Source organism: Lactuca virosa, chromosome 2 (assembly GCF_052849685.1).
Source record: "Lactuca virosa cultivar CGN04683 chromosome 2, Lactuca_virosa_CGN04683_v6, whole genome shotgun sequence".
Classification (NCBI taxonomy): domain Eukaryota; kingdom Viridiplantae; phylum Streptophyta; class Magnoliopsida; order Asterales; family Asteraceae; genus Lactuca; species Lactuca virosa.
In genome coordinates, this window is record NC_136427.1 from 303,500,609 (window position 1) to 303,520,127 (window position 19,519).

The following is a 19,519-nucleotide window of genomic DNA, read 5'->3' on the forward strand; positions in this document are numbered from 1 at the left end:
AAAGGGTGTTAAAAAAGTTCACTACAAACAATCATAATTTTTTGTCGGTTAATCTTTTTTATATCCCGCATTATAACATTGGAAGAATCTCACATTTAAATGGCCATAACGACATAATTTTATTAAAACTAACTAGATTCTAGTAAGAAAAGTAGCATTGAGATACATGAATATTAAACAACTAAAATGGAGTAGTATAACCAAGAAGCTCATTTGATATATCTATACTATTTTACATACATAAATTGGGACCCATTAAATTTTAAGACAATGTCTTAAAAATAAGGAGATGAATTATAAATTTATAACAATGTGAATAGATTTAAACCAATCAAATTGAACTATACTTCATGTACAATTTTTAAAGCAATGTGTATCATCCATAAGGCTTAAAGAAACACAAAAAGATACATGACATGTTATCAGAAACATATCTCTTTATTTAAGAAACCTCATATTTCTCCTCAGATACAACTCCCCATCTCTTCAACCTCCTGCCGACACCTCCATCCACCGCCACATTAGCTTCCTCCTCCTGACGCTGCCGTCAACGATATTTTCCGGTTTTGTGATAACTTAAATTTAAGATATAAAAATATATATGTAATTAGATTATATCATTATAATAATGATTAATTCAAGGAATAATTAGGTAATTAGTAGAGAATTATGGAGATTAATGGCAAAAACCGTCATCTTCATTGGACCAGTTAAATTTGAGCAAATGAAAGGGTTTCACCGGTTATAGACTTAGGCATTATATATAGCACGAAAAATCGAGTGTAAACCCCACAAGAATTTTGGGAAATCGAGTGAAAATCGAAGGAGTAATAGGGGTTGGAAGTTCTTGAAGAGTTTTTGGAGTTCTTGCAAATTAAGGGTGCGGGTATCGTGGTAAGCTTCGGTTAAGACATAACGACATCGAGGAAACTATCTAACAAGTGGCAGGAAGAAGGCTATAGAGAAGGACTGATCAACAAGACGACAAAGGAGTTCCGCAAAGACGTAACACCCGAAGCTCTTCGGTTGAAGACTTTATTTTATTTTATTTTGCTTCCGCTATAGTTTAGTCAATAGTTAAGTGCTAGAATTGATCTTGGGAGATGTTGGAACGATTATTTGTCATTTAATCGATGGTTGAAAATCGGGGTGTTACAAGTTAGTATCAGAGCCGTTGTTTAAGCAGATTAGGTGTTTGCATAAACACTTAAGCTTAGACGGAAGGAACGAGAGGTAATCAAACAACTAAACTAGATCACATCTCGCTTGTAGGTATCATGTCTTCACGGAGATCTGGAAGGTTTGCTAGAGTCATCCCGGAGGAAGAACAAATCCCAGTTGGAGCTTATATTAGAGCAACTGAAGAAGTACCGGAAATTCCATTGATCCCTAATGCGAGTCGTGGACGTGGCCAAGGAAGAGGAGGAGCCAGGGGTAGAGGAAGAGGGCGAGGAACTGTAACGGCACCAATAGCTGCACCGTCTGGCCAAGGTAGCTCCGGCTCCCACCGCGGTAGAGGTCGAGGTCGCGGAAGCAGTCGTGCGACAAATATGATCACTAGAGAAGAGTTGGCTGATGAGATTGCTCAGGCGATACAAGCCACCTTGCCAAATGTAGTTGCTCAGGCATGAGATGCAATAATAAGTGAGTACCAGGGTAACTTGGGCGGAGGTGAAGAAAACTACGAGTATAGTACACCAAATACAAATCCCGACCCAAGCATTGCACAACCATCAAGGCACATTGACAACCATGAACGAAGGGGTTGTAGTTACAAGACGTTCATGAATTGTAAGCCACCCATATTTAATGGAGAAATTGATCCCGTTTTGTTATCAACATGGATCATGGAGATCGAGGGAACATTTGATACTAGCAAATGTGCGGATGAGGACAAGGTGATTTATGTTGCAACAATGTTAAAAGGGGAGGCAATACATTGGTGGGGCATGGTGAAGGAAGTTAAGGGGCGTGAGGCGGCCAAGAAGATGTCGTGGGATGAGTTTCTAAGAATTTTTAAAGAAAAGTTTTGCCCTCGAACACGGTTAAACAGTTGGAGGAAGAATTCTTGAGTTTAGAACAAGGGAATATGACTGTGAGAGAGTACACCACTAAGTTCACTGAGAAAGCTAGATTTGCAGAGTTTTACGTGTCTACGGAGGAAAGGAGGGTGGAAAGGTATATTTGGGGACTAAAAACTGCCATTCGTGAATTTGTAGAAATTCAGAAACCAGGTACCTTTCAGTCTGCTGTAGACGCCGCGGAAGGCCGAGAGCGGGAAAAGAATCGTCAGGGTGAGGATAAGCATTCAGGAAAACGGAAGTTGGAAAGTTTAAATACAGACTCAAAGAAAGGCAAGACTTCTAGTTCAGATTGTAACTATGAGCAACAGTCTGGAATAGAACAATGTACTATATGCAAACGATTCCATAAAGGGGAGTGTAATATGAATCAAAGAACTTGCTACAAATGTGGAAAGATAGGACATATCGCTTCTGATTGTAAAGTGGGAAAAGTATGTTATGGGTGTGGGTCCCCAAATCACATCAGGTCAAACTGTCCTCAAAGTAAGGGTAACAATAATCAACGAATGATGACATAGAAAGGGAATCGGTCGGGAGATGAAAAGGCAGAAACGACAAGGACAAAAGGAAGAGTTTTCCATATGACAGCTCAGGAAGCTCATGATACCCCGATATAGTGGCATGTGCTTTCTTAGTAAACTCTATATTATGGGTGTTATTGAATGTAGATGCAAACATTTTTTTTTCATTACTTTTTGTAAGTTCCTAATTATGGGTGCAAAAGCTTTAGAAATAAAGATCGATGATGATCATTGTGTAATCGTAAGAACGAAATTTGATGATTGTTTGATTTAGATAAACAGTTCTTTTAGCACCATTAATACTAGCACCCGTAGCACTATGTTGTTTGATTATCATGGTAGGAATGGATTGGTTGTTCAAAACCAAGTTAACATAGATTATAGTAAGAAAGCTATTCAGGTATGGGTACGAAATAGGAAAACATGATATGACAAATATATCATTGGTAAGGGAGTTCTCGAAAGTCCTATTGGTTAGCACCAATAAGGATGAAAGGATTTATTTAATAGTTGTATAACCTACTTGAAAAGGATGGGACGTTGTAGATGTGCATGGATTACCAAAAGTCAAAGAAGGTGTAAGATCTTTACTTATTACGGAAGGTTAACGTTGTACTTATACACTAAAGTAATAAGATAAGGAAGGAATCAAGTAAGATTCAAAATGATGAGAATTTATGTAAGCGTCAGACTACTGGGTGGACCGAAGAAGAGTCAGAAAGAATCCATGGAAGAGGATAAGTGGAAAGTTTTTAGATTTGTTTAACTGGTGTATGATGACACATTTAATGGGGACATGGGTGTATGATAGTCGGGAACATAACGGGTGTGTTGAGACCGACGGGGATAGGATTTGAGATGTTACTCATTTCCTTGGATATTTAAATGCTTGAGCATAATGGATGTGTTGTGCCAAGTGGGAAGGGAAGTGGACCATTGGTTCTTTCTCTGGATATCTAAAATGTTCCCTTAAATTGTGTCATTGGGTGAAACATACTTGTGGGAAAAGTTATTAATAAGATCATTCGCTTGTCTATTTATGATCAGAATCATAGTTTCATGTCATCATTTTGGAAGAGTTTACAACGAGGAATAGATTATCTGGTCAAGAAGTTAAGGAATGTGGAGATATAACTCATGAAAGCTTAGTGAAAGTAGCATAAAGAGTCAGATGCGACATGGGGAAACGTATGAAGATCCAATACCCTTATTTGGTTGTTTAGTTCAAATTCCGAGGACGGAATTCCTTTAAGGGGGGGAAGTTTGTGATAACTTAAATTTTAAGATATAAAAATATATATGTAATTAGATTATATCATTATAATAATGATTAATTCAAGGAATAATGAGGTAATTAGTAGAGAATTATGGAGATTAATGGCAAAAACCGTCATCTTCATTGGACCAGTTAAATTCGAGCAAATGAAAGGGTTTCACCGGTTATAGACTTAGGCATTATATATAGCACGAAAAATCAAGTGTAAACCCCACAAGAATTTTGGGAAATCGAGTGAAAATCGAAGGAGTAATAGGGGTTGGAAGTTCTTGAAGAGTTTTTGGAGTTCTAGCAAATTAAGGGTGCGGGTATCGTGGTAAGCTTCGGTTAAGACATAATGACATCGAGGAAACTATCAAACAAGTGGCAGTAAGAAGGCTATAGAGAAGGACTGATCAACAAGACGACAAAGGAGTTCCGCAAAGATGTAACACCCGAAGCTCTTCGGTTGAAGACTTTATTTTATTTTATTTTGCTTCCGCTATAGTTTAGTCAATAGTTAAGTGCTAGAATTGATCTTGGAAGATGCTGGAACGATTATTTGTCATTTAATCGATGGTTGAAAATCAGGGTGTTACAGGTTTCTCCCTGGCACCACTTGCTACCGTTCTTAACCTTTAGAAACCCTAGATCTGTAATAGAACCCCTAGATATGTAAAAAAAAAAACCGTATATCTCTTCTTTTTGTTTGATTTCACAAGTTTAAGAATTGGTTTTTGACTGTGTTGAAAGATATCTCTCGATCAATAAAGATTGTTATTCTTTTCAAGCTCTTTTTTATCTTTTGATTTGTGGATGTTTGTTACGAATAACTTTTCCTCTCTTCTTAGAACTTATTTTTTACTTATTTGATTTGAAAAGCTTTGCGTACAAAATTATATATTTACTATCCCTTTTAAGCATGTTTCTTTTTGCAGGTGATTGTTAGTGGATTTGTTCTTGCAAATCAGAAGCAAACAAGAACAAAGGCGTTAAGTAGGCAAAAGTTATGTACACCGTTGTATATTATTTATTATTATTATTTTTTCTTTTACATTTTTCTGTTGGGTTTGGTTTATGAACTTAAAGTGAATCGATAGTTTTAGGTTATCAAAAATGATGAGTGGTGAGTCTTAGATTTGAGTTTAGATTATAATATGTATTTCATTTATATATCAAGTTTAATGGTTTTCATCTTTATTATTGTTATATGAAGTATGGATGAGCAATTTTTTATATATTCCAATCATGCTTGCGTTAATATAAAAGGAATTTTCAGTTATTTTCATTAGATTTGTAAACAAGTTTTAACTATGAACTTTTAATATTTTATTGAAGACAATAAATGTAACTTTCTATCAAAACTTATGAAATTATATTTAATTTTAAATAATATTTGAAAACCATTTTATTTTTTTCTGTCACTTAATTAACAGTTTTGTCAGATATCTCAATGATATTCAGGAATAATGATTTATTAAAATAGTAACATAGATATCCAGTTTTATAGTGTTGATAGTAAACTTAAAATAATTTTTCAGTTAACAAACTTTTGAAATGGTAAAACATGAAACGATATTGATGAAATATAAAAATAAAAAATGATACATTTTGTTTATCACCTTGAACTTAAATTACGGGTAATATAAAATATGATTTAAATTACTTTGAATATATTTATGTTAAACAATATAGTAATAAAAAATTTAGTTATATTTCCAATAAAGTAAAGTCAATAGGTGGCTATATTTCACATTGAATGTTATATGAATCGTTTGTTTCCCTATGATAATATTCATAGGTGTACTAAGATATGATAAAAAAAAATTGATTACTCTAGTAGGTGTAAATAATCACAAAAGTATTTGGTAAAATGCATAAGATATGGTAAAAAAAATTGATTAGTATAGTAGTTGTAAATAATCACAAAATTATTTGGTAAAATTGATTAGTATATTAGGTGTAAATAATTAAACTAAATAATACTAGACCAATGACTTTCAGCCTAGCTGGGAAGAGGTATCGGGTTTAATACCCACGTGGGGTTAGAGGTCGGGAATTCAATCCCTGCAAAATCCAATTTGGGTGCCTCTTAAACTTGTGCCACATGTGGGGAAATTTTCCCTGAAAACCCCTATGGGGGCTGGGTTTGCCCTATAAAGGAGCTCGAACCCGGGGTGCTCGTTGAAATATGCGAGTAGACTTCTGTTTAATCATTTGCCGTTTCCAAAAAAAATAATACCAGTAATAAGGCGGTGCAGTATTATAGCCCCTATTAAAAAAGAATCTCATGAGTAATATGTAGCCCCTATTAAAAAGGAATCTCATGAGTAATATGTACACGTTTCATGTCAAACTCTAGATAGGAAATTGAATACAATCAATAATGAAACGTGTAACTCTACATAGGAAATTGAATACAATCAACAAATTTTTCCATGGAAAAAAAAAATCTAAAACGTCAAGAATATCCCAAAACATAAATTATGAAACTAGATTATTATGCTATTCTAAATTATTCTACATTATTTTATTTAGAATTATTTATGTTCTTATTGTAGGTTAGTTTATTCTTAAATTTTATATTTTATAATTTAATTTATAAAGTGAGTCAATTCAAAAGTCCGAAATTTCGTAATACTATATATTTATATCTTGATTTTTATTATAAAAACTTTAACAAATTATTAGAATTAATCAAAGAGAAATTAAATATCCTCTTATAATTTGTTACTATTATCTTCATACCCACATAAAATAGTGACAAGTGGATTAAAATATTATAATTTAATTATATGTGTCATTAAATGTGACACATGTCAATATTTGATATGATAGAAAAATACTCCCTCCGTCCCAATATTATTGTCCACAGACAAAAAACACACATATTAAGAAAAACATTAATTGACACTAACTTTATTTAATAAAATGACAGTTTTGTCCTTACTTTGCATTTAATGTTCCATTAAATGCTTAGTTGGTTAAGTAATAATGAGGGAGTATTTTGGTAAAAATGCTTAGTTGGTTGCCTGACTCGTCGAGTAGCAGCGGGTTTGGCCGCACACTTAAGTGACCTACTCGCCGAGTCCAAGAAGGGACTCGACGAGTAAGAGCTGGAGGAAGAAACCCTAATTTTCGGGGTTTTGCACCCTATTTAAAGGATCATTTTCCCCTTAGCCTCCCTTTACTGCCTCTTGAGAGTCCAGAAACCCTAATTCGTGTGAGTGTGCTCCATTTGTGTATTCTTAAGCTTTGGAAGAGAATCTTTGGAGAGGAAAGCTTGGAGAGCAAGTATCTAGAAGCAAGGGAACGTGTGGAACCAGAAATCTACCTCAGTTGGCATCCTTTTTGGAAGGTATTAAGTCGTTATCCTAACCCCTTTTCATTCTAGATCTATTTTGGGTGGATTTTAGGGCTTTTCTAGCTTATTAGGAAGCCTTTCTTGTGTCTAAGCTAAGATCTGAGGTTGCAACCTCAGATCTGAACTCTCTTGGGTCTCTAAGTCCATAAAGTTTCCAGCTCTTGCAAGAATGAGACTCTCCTAAGGTGTAAAGCTCCATTAGAAGCTTAGATTGGTCATTTAGAGTCTCTAGGGCCTTGCATGCACGTAAAGTTTGCAACTTTACGTGATAAACATGCCTTGGGGGACTGGATCTGAAATATGGAGCCTTTGCATGACTTAAAAAGCATCTGTATGGTTGAAGGGTTAAAGGGACTCGGCGAGTCGCAAGGTCAACTCGGCGAGTCATATGAAGATAGTCATGTACTCGACGAGTTGGATGAACAACTCGACGGGTTCGTTGAAGATTGCCTTGGGCTCGGCGAGTCAGTCGAATGACTCGGCTAGTTGGCTAGGGTTTTTCCCCAACCCTTGGACACGTATGAACTCGACGAGTTGCGGGAAAACTCGACGAGTCAACCAAGGATTTCACGACTTCTCGAGTTCAGGAAGGAATCGACGAGTCGGTAAAGTGCACTCGACGAGTCGGGTCAACATGGACTGTTGACCTTGACTGTTGGCTTTGGCTTTGACCAAGGGTTGACCAGTTGACCTCTGGGGGTATTTTGGTAATTTGGAAATTTATGAAAAGGGGTTGTATGGTAACTGTAGGTGGTGGAGTTCATGTTGGTGATTCGAGAGTTTAGCCTATCACTCCAGTGCGACATTTGGGAGGTGAGTTATCCTCACTATATCAACAGGGTCTAAGGCACCAAGGCCGGCCCTTTATCGGATTTGTATCCGGGTATTTATTGATATGTTTATTGATCTGCTAGATCTGCATCCTGGTAGTTAGGATCATATTATGTTAGTGACCTGGTTTAGCTCGGTATCCTGGTATATAGGATGATGTTATGTTAGTGACCGGCTAGTTCGGTATCCTGGTTATAGGATGGTTGTTATGGTAGTGATCTATTAGATCGATATGATTATCTATTATATACATGCTAGCGAATGATATTTATGTGCACATGATTGTTTGATTGGTATAGGGGAAAGGGTTGAGGCAGGTCCTGCTGTGTGCAGTAGGCCAAGACACCCTGGGCGGACCGGGTAGACTGCAGGCCCGCGACAGGCAAATCTAGTCAGGCCGAAGGCCCGACGAGCGTCTGGATAGGCTGAAGGCCCCAAGAGGGTGGTCCAGACGTGCCGAGGCTCGGAGAGTGGACCAGATAGACTAAAGGCCCAGTGTGGGCGGTCCAGTCAGACTGTAGACTCAGAGAGTGGACCAGGTGGACTGAAGGCCCGGTGCGGGCGGACCAGTCACACTGTAGACTCGAGATGCATGGTTGTTCTGGGTTTGTTATATGACATGTTATGGTTGTATGAGGTTGGTATCTTGGGGGTAACTCACTAAGCTTTCGGGCTTACAGTTTCAGTTTATTGTTTCAGGTTCAGCAGATGACCGCGGGAAGGCGAAGGCGTGACCGTACACTTCCTCGATTTATGATTATCATTTCTGGGAACTTTGATGTCTAAACTATTTTGAAAACAAACTGTAATAACTGAATGGTTTTATATAATTTAAAAAGTTTTAAATTGGCTCAAATTTTAGGGGTGTTTCAAGTTGGTATCAGAGCCTTGGTTTGAGTGAATTGGAGGAACACTCGTGTGAATCCAGTCTCAAACTAAGGAAAATATTTTCAAAATGATTTAAATGGTTTTCAAAATAAGAAAGGAGGATGCGAAGTGTACGATCAGCCGGAGCTAGTACGTAGACCCCAAAATACCATACAAGTTATTTGATATTATGTGATATGTTAGAACAACATGCTAGTAATAACATAGGAATCCTCAAGAATGGTATGATAGAATTGCCTGATCTTTGATGCCTTATCCTATGTAGAGTACCTCATTGGTTGTTTGTGACACTTTCGTGTGTGAACTAATTATTGGGTGAATACTCTAAGGCACATGCTACATGGGTTAAATGGTCTTAGGGTAAGGGATTTGGCTCTACTGCGCAGCTCTCGTCTGAGTCCAACCATTGTGGGATTAAATCTTTTAGTCTAAGATTGTTTAAGTCGTGCGGTATGTGATTGTATTCATGCAATAGTTAATTGGCACCAAAGGAGGGTCGCGTGGCAGTTGGTGGATGGGTGGGTAGTGAAAGGCCGGAAGGCTAGTTATGAGATATTTATCATTCCTCTAGAAGTGAGGATTTAACGGTCGCTATGTATATGTACATGGTAGAGTGTTGTGGTGATACTTGAGACAAATATGGGTAGGTGTGGAAGGTAGTATGGGCCCGTACTACTGAAAGCACAGGACCCATACGCGTGTCAAGGAAGTCACGACCCCTAGGGTTTGGTTGAGAGTAGGTTCCCCGTCATGTATGCGGATTATCTGATATATTCCTGGTATATGTTCAGTATAGTGATGGCAAATCGATTTTGAGGCGGGATCCGGATCAGGATCGGGAGCGAGTGGCCAGGATAGGCCAGTATTGTCCGTCGATCAGATACAGGAGATGATTTCCATGGAGGTTTCTTAGATTTTGCGAGAAGAATTATTCGGTGTCGTGGACCGGGTCACCGCCAGGGTGATCGCCAAGTTTAAGGAGCAAGTTGTAGCGTTGCAATCTGTGAGAGATGTTGCTACCGGGATGACTACTGGGGCAGTGCAGGTGGTGGGGTCACAACTAGGAAAGAGGAGGAGGGACTGTTCAGCAGAGGACGACGAGTTGGAGACAACTAACTTAAGTACTGGAAGTCAAGAGGGTCACGAGGTGTGTGGCAAGTGTGGGGGAACCCACAAATTTTCTTGTCACAAATTCAGGTGCTACAAGTGCGGGGAGAGAGGGCATGTGCAACGGGATTGCAAGAAAGATTAGATATGCTTTCACTGTCACCAGCCAGGTCATTTCAGGTCCAGCTGTCATGCGTTGAGGACGGAAGGAATTCAGATTCCAGCGATCATCGTTCCTCAGGAGGTCAAGGTCGAGCCGCAAGAAGTCTCTGGTATGTAATTGGAAAACCCCATTCTGTAATAATATTGTGTTCAAGTCGTCTGTGATCGGTATTTATTCTGTCTTAGAATATTGTTGAGTATGGATAAGCAGTAATTTCGGGTTAGTTGCCTATTATGTCTGATCTATGTGGTGCGGAGTTTCATGAGTTGTTAGGCCATTGGAGGTGTCAGGAGAAATTTATTATCAAAGGATTGTAGGTGATTAGAGTTCAGGGATTCTTTAGAGGATGGGAAGTAGAGTGGTTGATTAGAATTCTTTTTTTCATTTATGGCAAGGGTTGTGTCCTTTCAGTTTTTTCGAGCTCAAAGGAGTGAGCAGGCTTGTGACCCAAGACCGGGCTGTATTCCAGCTTTGGGTCAGTTGGTTGCAGGGATTGGCGATATTAATTCAGCGCAGATGGGTCGATGTGACATAAGTATTTTGTGAGGTCCGGTTTACCTTGGAATTCTTGTATCAGGTGGTAAGGATTGATAGTGCGACATATTGAAACTTTGGGATTATAGACTATGTCTTGGGAATATTTTGTAGCCCGGTTTAGGGAAGGGGTTGCTTCAGCTACTGCAGTGCAGTTGTGAACGTTTGAGCGGGAAACTTGTTTGGAACACCTTTGGAAAAAGGGGCATTACGTGGGAGGTCTGCGGACAGGATCCCACAGAATGGTTCTTCAGCATTGTCAGGATTTAGTGGTTTTAGTAACCGTCATGGGTTGGCGGGCGAAAGCACCAAGGGAAGTAGCTCGTCGCCGAGGTATTAGTTGGAGCGCTAGTTAGAAGAGTTGGCTGTTATCGGATCGATCGTTGGACAGTGAGAAGGATTGGGAATTCTCTAATTTTCATGTATTGTGAAGACTTAGTCGAATCTAAGTGGGGGAGAATCATCCCGGGATGCAGAAGCGGGAGAGGTTTTGAAACGGGGATAAGTTTTACAATCCGATAGGGAGAATGGAGGCCAGAGTGGCTGCTTGGTTTGAGGGTTGTGTCGGTTGGGGGTTCGGTAAAAATCCCCAGCATAAGAAACACGTCTTCTTGGTGCTGATAGCAGAAGTTGGGGAACCAGGTTGGAGTTATAGTCATGAATTGAGTTCAGTTCGAGTATTCGATCGAGGGTGTGCTCGACTCTGAAGGTTTTTGGATTGATAGATTGAGGGTTTTGTTAGCTGCCGGGGGCTTGGCAGTACATTCGGCACGGGTGTGCGGGTTATTTAGCGTATGTGGTAGATACGCGGGACAGGGAACAGACCACGGTTTTCCGAGAAGGTGGGCGATCGACATGAGGCCTAGGGTTAGTCTGGGGTTAGAGTCCACGGAATGGATCAGGAGTTCGGAACCCCAAGTGGGTGAGAACAGTCCGCATGAGAGAGATCACCAGGATGGGTGGTCTAGGGAGATGCTCAACAGTTTAGAGCGGTTTGGATAGACTGAAGGCCGGTGGGGCGTACGAGTCAGGCCGAAGGCTCGGAGAACGGTCCAGACAGGCTGAAGTCCCAGAGAGGCGGTCCAGACATGCTGAAGGTTCCGAGAGTGGTCCAGTTAGACTGAAGGCCTGGTGAGGCGGTCCAGTCATGCTGAAGACTCTAGGCGCGTGTGTTTGTAGATCTATGTGCAGGTATTGAGCATGTTGCTATGTTATAGCAATCAGTAGGTCTGTCCCCAAGTATTGAACATGCTGATGGAGTATGCTGAAGACTTTGCATGGGTTTTGTTAGTTTCATGATTAGGTTCTGAGTTTATATGTGTGTTACGGGGTAGCAACTTGTTCTGCAAGTGGATAGTATAGGGTGAGATTTCAGCACTGTGACGCTTGTTGGAGTTGTAAAGGACATTGATTAGGTTTTCTTGGGTAATGGAGGGGATGAGTACCTCCAGGACGGAGTGCTGGACATCTGAAGTGTCGACGGCGATGTCGATGGGTTAGCGGGAGCATTCCAGTCATGAGTTGAGGACCGGAGAAGGCATACCAGACTCATGTTGTGGGCTCAGAGGCAATCCATACCTATGCTGAGGACCATGTGAGGGTATTCCAGTCATAGGCTGTGGGCATAGAGATTGTGTTGATTATGTCTTTTGTAGGAGCGCGTTCAAGATAGATTTTTCTCCTGATCGTCTATGGCGACACATTATATGTGGGAAGGGTTGAGGCGGTCCTGCTCTATGCAGCAGGCCAAGATACCCAATGCGGGCCGACTAGAAGTCGTAGGCACGAAGGCTCAAGAGGAGCGGCAGGGTTGAGGCGGTAGGCCAACAAACCCTGGGAGTTTCAACTCGATGGATGAATTAATTCGACATGTTGGTAGTTCAATCTAGGGTATTCCATCCCGAGGATGACCGGACCCTATGATCATTTGGACTTGGCATATTGGTATTCCCACCCGAAGGGTGGTATGAGATAGATATGAGTGCCCTGATGGTGGGCCGGTAGTGGTAGGTATGTTGTTTGCGGTAATCGCTTGCGGAGTTGTATTCTATGGATGTGGTCGACGACAAGGAGCGACATGTTAAATGATCGTCGGTACTGTGTGGACATTTTATCCGGATGGGCTATTAGGTGGCGTGTTGTGCTAGATCGGGCTGAGGTGGTCTTGCTCTATGTAGTAGGCCAAGGAACCCGGTACGGGCTAACGGTAGGTCGTAGGCACAGGGGTTCAACAGAATGTGATCCATGGTTCTACTTTCGGGTAGGAATCTTAGAATCCCGAGGTTGAATAGTCCGTTAGTGGTGTTGGGAAGAGAATCAGCGATGGTTAGTATGAGTGGTCTGTTAGGGAGCCAGACCAGATCCAGGCTCCAGATTGCGAGTTAGTTAGAGTAAGGTTGTGTTGGATGACATTCAGGTCGATGACCGCCTGAATTATGCTGAGAGGCCGTGGCCATTCTGGAGAAGAAGGTGAGGGTCTGCGGAACAAAGAGGTACTTTTGGTAAAGGTACGGAAGAAACACCGAACAGGGTCTACGTGAACGTGGGAGCCCGAGGCGGACTTCGAGGACGAAGTCTATTTCAAGTGGGGGAGAATTGTAATGCCCCGATTCTCGAATATCAATTTATGGTGATAAATTCTCATGGATTCAAGGTCAACTCGATGAGTTGGTTGCCTGACTCGTCGAGTAGTTGCGGGTTAGGCCGCACACTTAACTGACCTACTCGCCGAGTCCAAGAAGGGACTCGACGAGTAGGAGCTGGAGGAAGAAACCCTAATTTCCGGGGTTTTGCACCCTATTTAAAGGATCATTTTCCCCTTAGCCTCCCTTTACTGCCTCTTGAGAGTCCAGAAACCCTAATTCGTGTGAGTGTGCTCCATTTGTGTATTCTTAAGCTTTGGAAGAGAATCTTTGGAGAGGAAAGCTTGGAGAGCAAGTATCTAGAAGCAAGGGAACGTGTGGAACCAGAAATCTACCTCAGTTGGCATCCTTTTTGGAAGGTATTAAGTCGTTATCCTAAACCCTTTTCATTCTAGATCTATTTTGGGTGGATTTTAGGGCTTTTCTAGCTTATTAGGAAGCCTTTCTTGTGTCTAAGCTAAGATCTGAGGTTGCAACCTCAGATCTGAACTCTCTTGGGTCTCTAAGTCCATAAAGTTTCCAGCTCTTGCAAGAATGAGACTCTCCTAAGGTGTAAAGCTCCATTAGAAGCTTAGATTGGTCATTTAGAGTCTCTAGGGCCTTGCATGCACGTAAAGTTTGCAACTTTACGTGATAAACATGCCTTGGGGGACTAGATCTGAAATATGGAGCCTTTGCATGACTTAAAAAGCATCTGTATGGTTGAAGGGTTAAAGAGACTCGGCGAGTCGCAAGGTCAACTCGGCGAGTCATATGAAGATAGTCATGTACTCGACGAGTTGGATGAACAACTCGACGGGTTCGTTGAAGATTGCCTTGGGCTCGGCGAGTCAGTCGAATGACTCGGCTAGTTAGCTAGGGTTTTTCCCCAACCCTTGGACACGTATGAACTCGACGAGTTGCGGGAAAACTCGACGAGTCAACCAAGGATTTCACGACTTCTCGAGTTCAGGAAGGAATCGACGAGTCGGTAAAGTGCACTCGACGAGTCGGATCAACATGGACTGTTGACCTTGACTGTTGGCTTTGGCTTTGACCAAGGGTTGACCAGTTGACCTCTGGGGGTATTTTGGTAATTTGGAAATTTATGAAAAAGGGTTGTATGGTAACTGTAGGTGGTGGATTTCGTGTTGGTGATTCGAGAGTTTAGCCTATCACTCCAGTGCGACATTTGGGAGGTGAGTTATCCTCACTATATCAACAGGGTCTAAGGCACCAAGGCCGACCCTTTATCGGATTTGTATCCGGGTATTTATTGATATGTTTATTGATCTGCTAGATCTGCATCCTGGTAGTTAGGATCATATTATGTTAGTGACCTGGTTTAGCTCGGTATCCTGGTATATAGGATGATGTTATGTTAGTGACCGGTTAGGTCGGTATCCTGGTTATAGGATGGTTGTTATGCTAATGATCTGTTAGATCGGTATGATTATCTATTATATACATGCTAGCGAATGATATTTATGTGCACATGATTGTTTGATTGGTATGGGAGAAAGGGTTGAGGTAGGTCCTGCTGTGTGCAGTAGTCCAAAACACCCTGGGCGGATCGGGTAGACTGCAGGCCCGAGACGGGCAAATCTAGTCAGGCCGAAGGCCTGGCGAGCAGTCCGGATATGCTGAAGTCCCCGAGAGGGCGATCCAGAAGTGACGAGGCTCGGAGAGTGGACCAGATAGACTGAAGGCCCGACGTGGGCGGTCCAGTCAGACTGTAGACTCAGAGAGTGGACCAGGTGGACTGAAGGCCCGGTGCGGGCGGACCAGTCACACTGTAGACTCGAGATGCATGGTTGTTCTGGGTTTGTTATATGACATGTTATGGTTGTATGAGGTTGGTATCTTGGGGGTAACTCACTAAGCTTTCGGGCTTACAGTTTCAGTTTATTGTTTCAGGTTCAGCAGATGACCGTGGGAAGACGAAGGCGTGACCGTACACTTCCTCGATTTATGATTATGATTTCTGGGAACTCTAATGTCTAAACTATTTTGAAAACAAACTGTAATAACTGAATGATTTTATATAATTTAAAAAGTTTTAAATTTGCTCAAATTTTAGGGGTGTTACACAAAATCAAACTATTTGTTGTTTGTGGAAAGTAAAACCAATCGCCGGAATGAAACTATTCATCGTCTGCTGCATCGCAGCACAGGTACCATACTAGTATATATATATATATATATATATATATATATATATATATAATTCAAAGGACCTTACGAATAGTACCTTTTGTGGCTTTAGGTTTTTGCCACTAATCTTTGGTAAATTTGACACTTTTCATCCTTGAAGTGAAAATTTTACATTTTTTTGTGCCTTTAGGTTTTTGCCACAAATCTTTAACGACTTTGACAATTTTCTTCCTTGCAGTAAAAACTTTTACATTTTGGCGTTTTTGCCAAAAAAATTTAGTGACTTTGACACTTTTCGTCATTACATTCAAAACTTTTACATTTTGACATAAAAAACACAAAAAACATCCTTAAGACTTTTGCCACCATATTTTCCCATCTTTGGCAGCTTTCACACTATTGCAACAACATTTTTGGATTTTCTCCACCAGTGTCCCTTCTTTTTGTTGTTGTACAATTTTGACATCTAATTTTAGGGGTTGTCGACCTTCTCCCCTATTTGTGGCGATTTACACTTTCAGCACATATCTTTTAAAGTTTGTCGATTTTTCTCATATTAACCCAATAGCGGCGTAGCCGCGGGTTCTTTACTAGTTAATATTAAAAGTTGTTAGGATAATAAGTTATTTGGACACTTTTTGTATTAGGATTTATGTAAAGCCCATTAGCTAGTTTAACTCTAGATGTTTATACTCTTTTTTTAAAACAATAATGTAATTGTAACCCTAATCGTTTTCTCTCTCTATATTATTATAGTTCTTTGTAGATTCTTATTAGTTTACATGATATCATCGTTGTAACGCCCGTAGATCCGGGCTAGTCAATTTAGAGATAATAGGGGTCGAAAACGACTTTTCGACAAAAGATTATTTAGATAAAATAATCTTAACCAAGTTGTAGAATATGTCTCAAGGGTTCCGTACATATAAAGAACGCCGAAATCCGAGTTATAACGAAGAAGTTATGGCCCGTCGAAGTTTTACGGCAAAACCGGCACAACACCGGGAGACGTAAATAGTGAAATTATGATAGAGGACTTTTTAGCCTTAGTGATGTAAACGAAAGTTGTAGTATACGTTAAACCGAGAACATACAAAAAAAGAACGCCCAAATCTAACTTCGTATGAGGAAGTTATGAATTTTCTAAGATTTGGCATAGCAGTGCACGACCCGAAACTCGAATTTTAGTTCGAGCGGTTTTTGGACTACGCGACCTAAATTAAAGTTGAATATCTCATTAATAGGAACTCAATGGTAAAAAGACAGACGAAAACGGAGTCCGTATGTAGAAGTTACGAATTTTAAGCGGACATTTAACAGTGTAATCTTCTCATACTGTTAAATTTAAAATCGGTCGAGAATTAGCTGATGGACTCAAAAGGAAAGGTATAGATCTTGTCTTTACCTACGCGTGGATATAAAGAACGTCAAAAACGGAGTTTGTATCCGAAAGTTATGAATTTTTAAAGATTGCTTGTTTTACCTGCGTCCGGCGCCACGTGTCAGCACCATACTTCACCTTGGAGCCTACGCAAAGCTCACGACGTGAGCACCTTGTCTCACGACGTGAGAAGGCCCAGACAGTATATAAATAGAGGCGTAAATCATCCACAAAACTCACACCTTTCATACTCTTTCTCTCCCATTACCCCCAAACCCTCTTCCCCCTTCCCTAACACCTCTGAGGTGTTAGAGGCGAGTCCCGGAGCGCCGGAAAGCTCCGAGAAGAAGAGATTTTGGCTCGGAAGTTCTGACCCTGCAGAGCCCGGCTCCTATCCAAACCCCTGGTAAGTGAGATATGCTTACCCTACCTTAAGTATAGCTTATGTTTAAATATAGTAATGCTATTAGGACCTTATAATAAATATATGGGTTATTATTATGAGTTATATAAGAGTATTGCTTAACGCTTATATAATAGTAATAATAGCTAGACTATTAATTAGTCGCGGTTAACGTTAGACTAAACCCTAGTGGTATTGATACTAGGTTTTGTCAAGAGAAAATTGTTTTGAGATAACGAAGTGTTGTCCGAGTATCGAGTCACCACCTAATCAGGTGAGTTCATAGTTACTTTCATCTTACACATAAATATGAAGTATTTTATATAAATTACGTGCTATGTGTGCATACTATCTGAATACTTGTTGTCTATGCTGGAAGAATGATTTTATACATGTTTTAAAATGATTTAAACTGTATATGTATTTTATATCTACAAATATGTTGGGTATGACATGGGTAGATGAATAATGAGAGATAAAAGATGATGTGAGTAAACATTGGCAACTATAGACTTAGTGTCTAATAAATAACATCGGCAGCTATGGACTTAGTGTCTATTGGAGAAACACTGGTAGCTATGGACTTAATACCTATTAGGTAAACACGGGTGGCTATGGAGTTAGTAACTGTTAGGTGTTGGTAGCTATGGACTTATTACCTGGTAGCTATGGACTTAGTGTCTGTTAGATAAACGTTGGTAGCTATGGACTTAGTACCTACACTGATAGCTATGGATTTAGTACCTGATGAATGAACTTTAGCAGCTATGGATTTAGTGCATTGGCAGCTATGGAATTTGTGTCTGTCTTATAAACCCTGGAAGTAAGGGAGTTCGAAATGAACGAATGCAGGATAGATGACTCTTAGGGTAGACCTTAAGAGTAAGGAAGATAATGGGGATGGGTAATTGGGTTGATTGTTTGATGTTTAAACATAATAATTAAATTATTGTGGGTTGAAAATCCTATGTACTCACCAGGTTTCCCAACCTGACCCACTCAAGCTTATTTGTATCACAGGTGTCGATATGAAGTTACATCACGCTAAGAGATTAAAGAGATGTAGATCACTAGTGTAAATGAATGTAAGTTCTGTTTATGCTTATGTTTCTGTATTGACAATGACATCCCAAATGTTTTAAAATGAAAAAAATACATTTCTTTGGAAATGCTTTGATAACGTATTTATCATGTTTTACTGGGAACAAATTCCGCAACATTTTTATCAAAAGAAGTACTCTGATTTTTATAAAGCATAAACAAAATCGGACTTTTCTGGCCGTGAAAATGGAGATGTCACAATAGTTGTGTTCAATTCGTCTTCTACGATTGTTTGATATGTTTTTCATAGTTTCTTTATGTTCTTTTGGTTTGATTTGTTTGATTTTGCCGTTTTGAGGGTATTATTGCGATTATTTCGTCACTGCCTGGTTTGATTTGTTCGTTTTTCGTCATTTTTCACGTCATGATCTATTATATCGCGTCGCGAAAATATTATTTGATCGATATTTTCGATGCTATTGTGTGAATCTCTTTGCTATTTGTCAATCTCGTCACGAATGTGGAGTTGTGACATTTGGCGATTTTTTGTATAATTTTCTAAATTCGCTTTTGTATTTCGTTTGGTTTGATTTCTTTGAATTATTCATTTTTTAGGGTTTTGATTGTTGCACTTTTTTTCACGCTACGATTTTGGGTTTTTTGTTTGGGTTGTTTTTTGTGTTACGTATTCTCGACTCCTGATAATTTGTGTATTTCATACTCCTTTGAACATTTTATAAGTTTAAAGGAAATATATATTTTGCACACATTTACTTCTTTTCAATTACATGTACAAGTGTTCAATGTACAACTAACATGAGCTATAAATTTAAGAAACATATATGAAAATAATAATATACTTCACATAAAATATAAAAATGCATTTTGTGAAATGCAAAATGAATCTAAAATGTCATGTGATATTTCAAAAATTGTTTGGCTTAAATTTTGAATACAGAAGAAAGTAAATTATGTATCTGTTCGAACAGAAAAACTCATTGTACTGAAAATGTTTTTCTACATAAAAATCGCATGTTCATTAGAATACAATGAATGATTCTCATCAATACCTGATCCAATCTTTGTATTTGAATATTATGGTAGTTGTGAAATGAAAATCGAATCTAAAATGTCATTTGGTTCCTCAAATTGTTCAACACAAATTTTGAAAA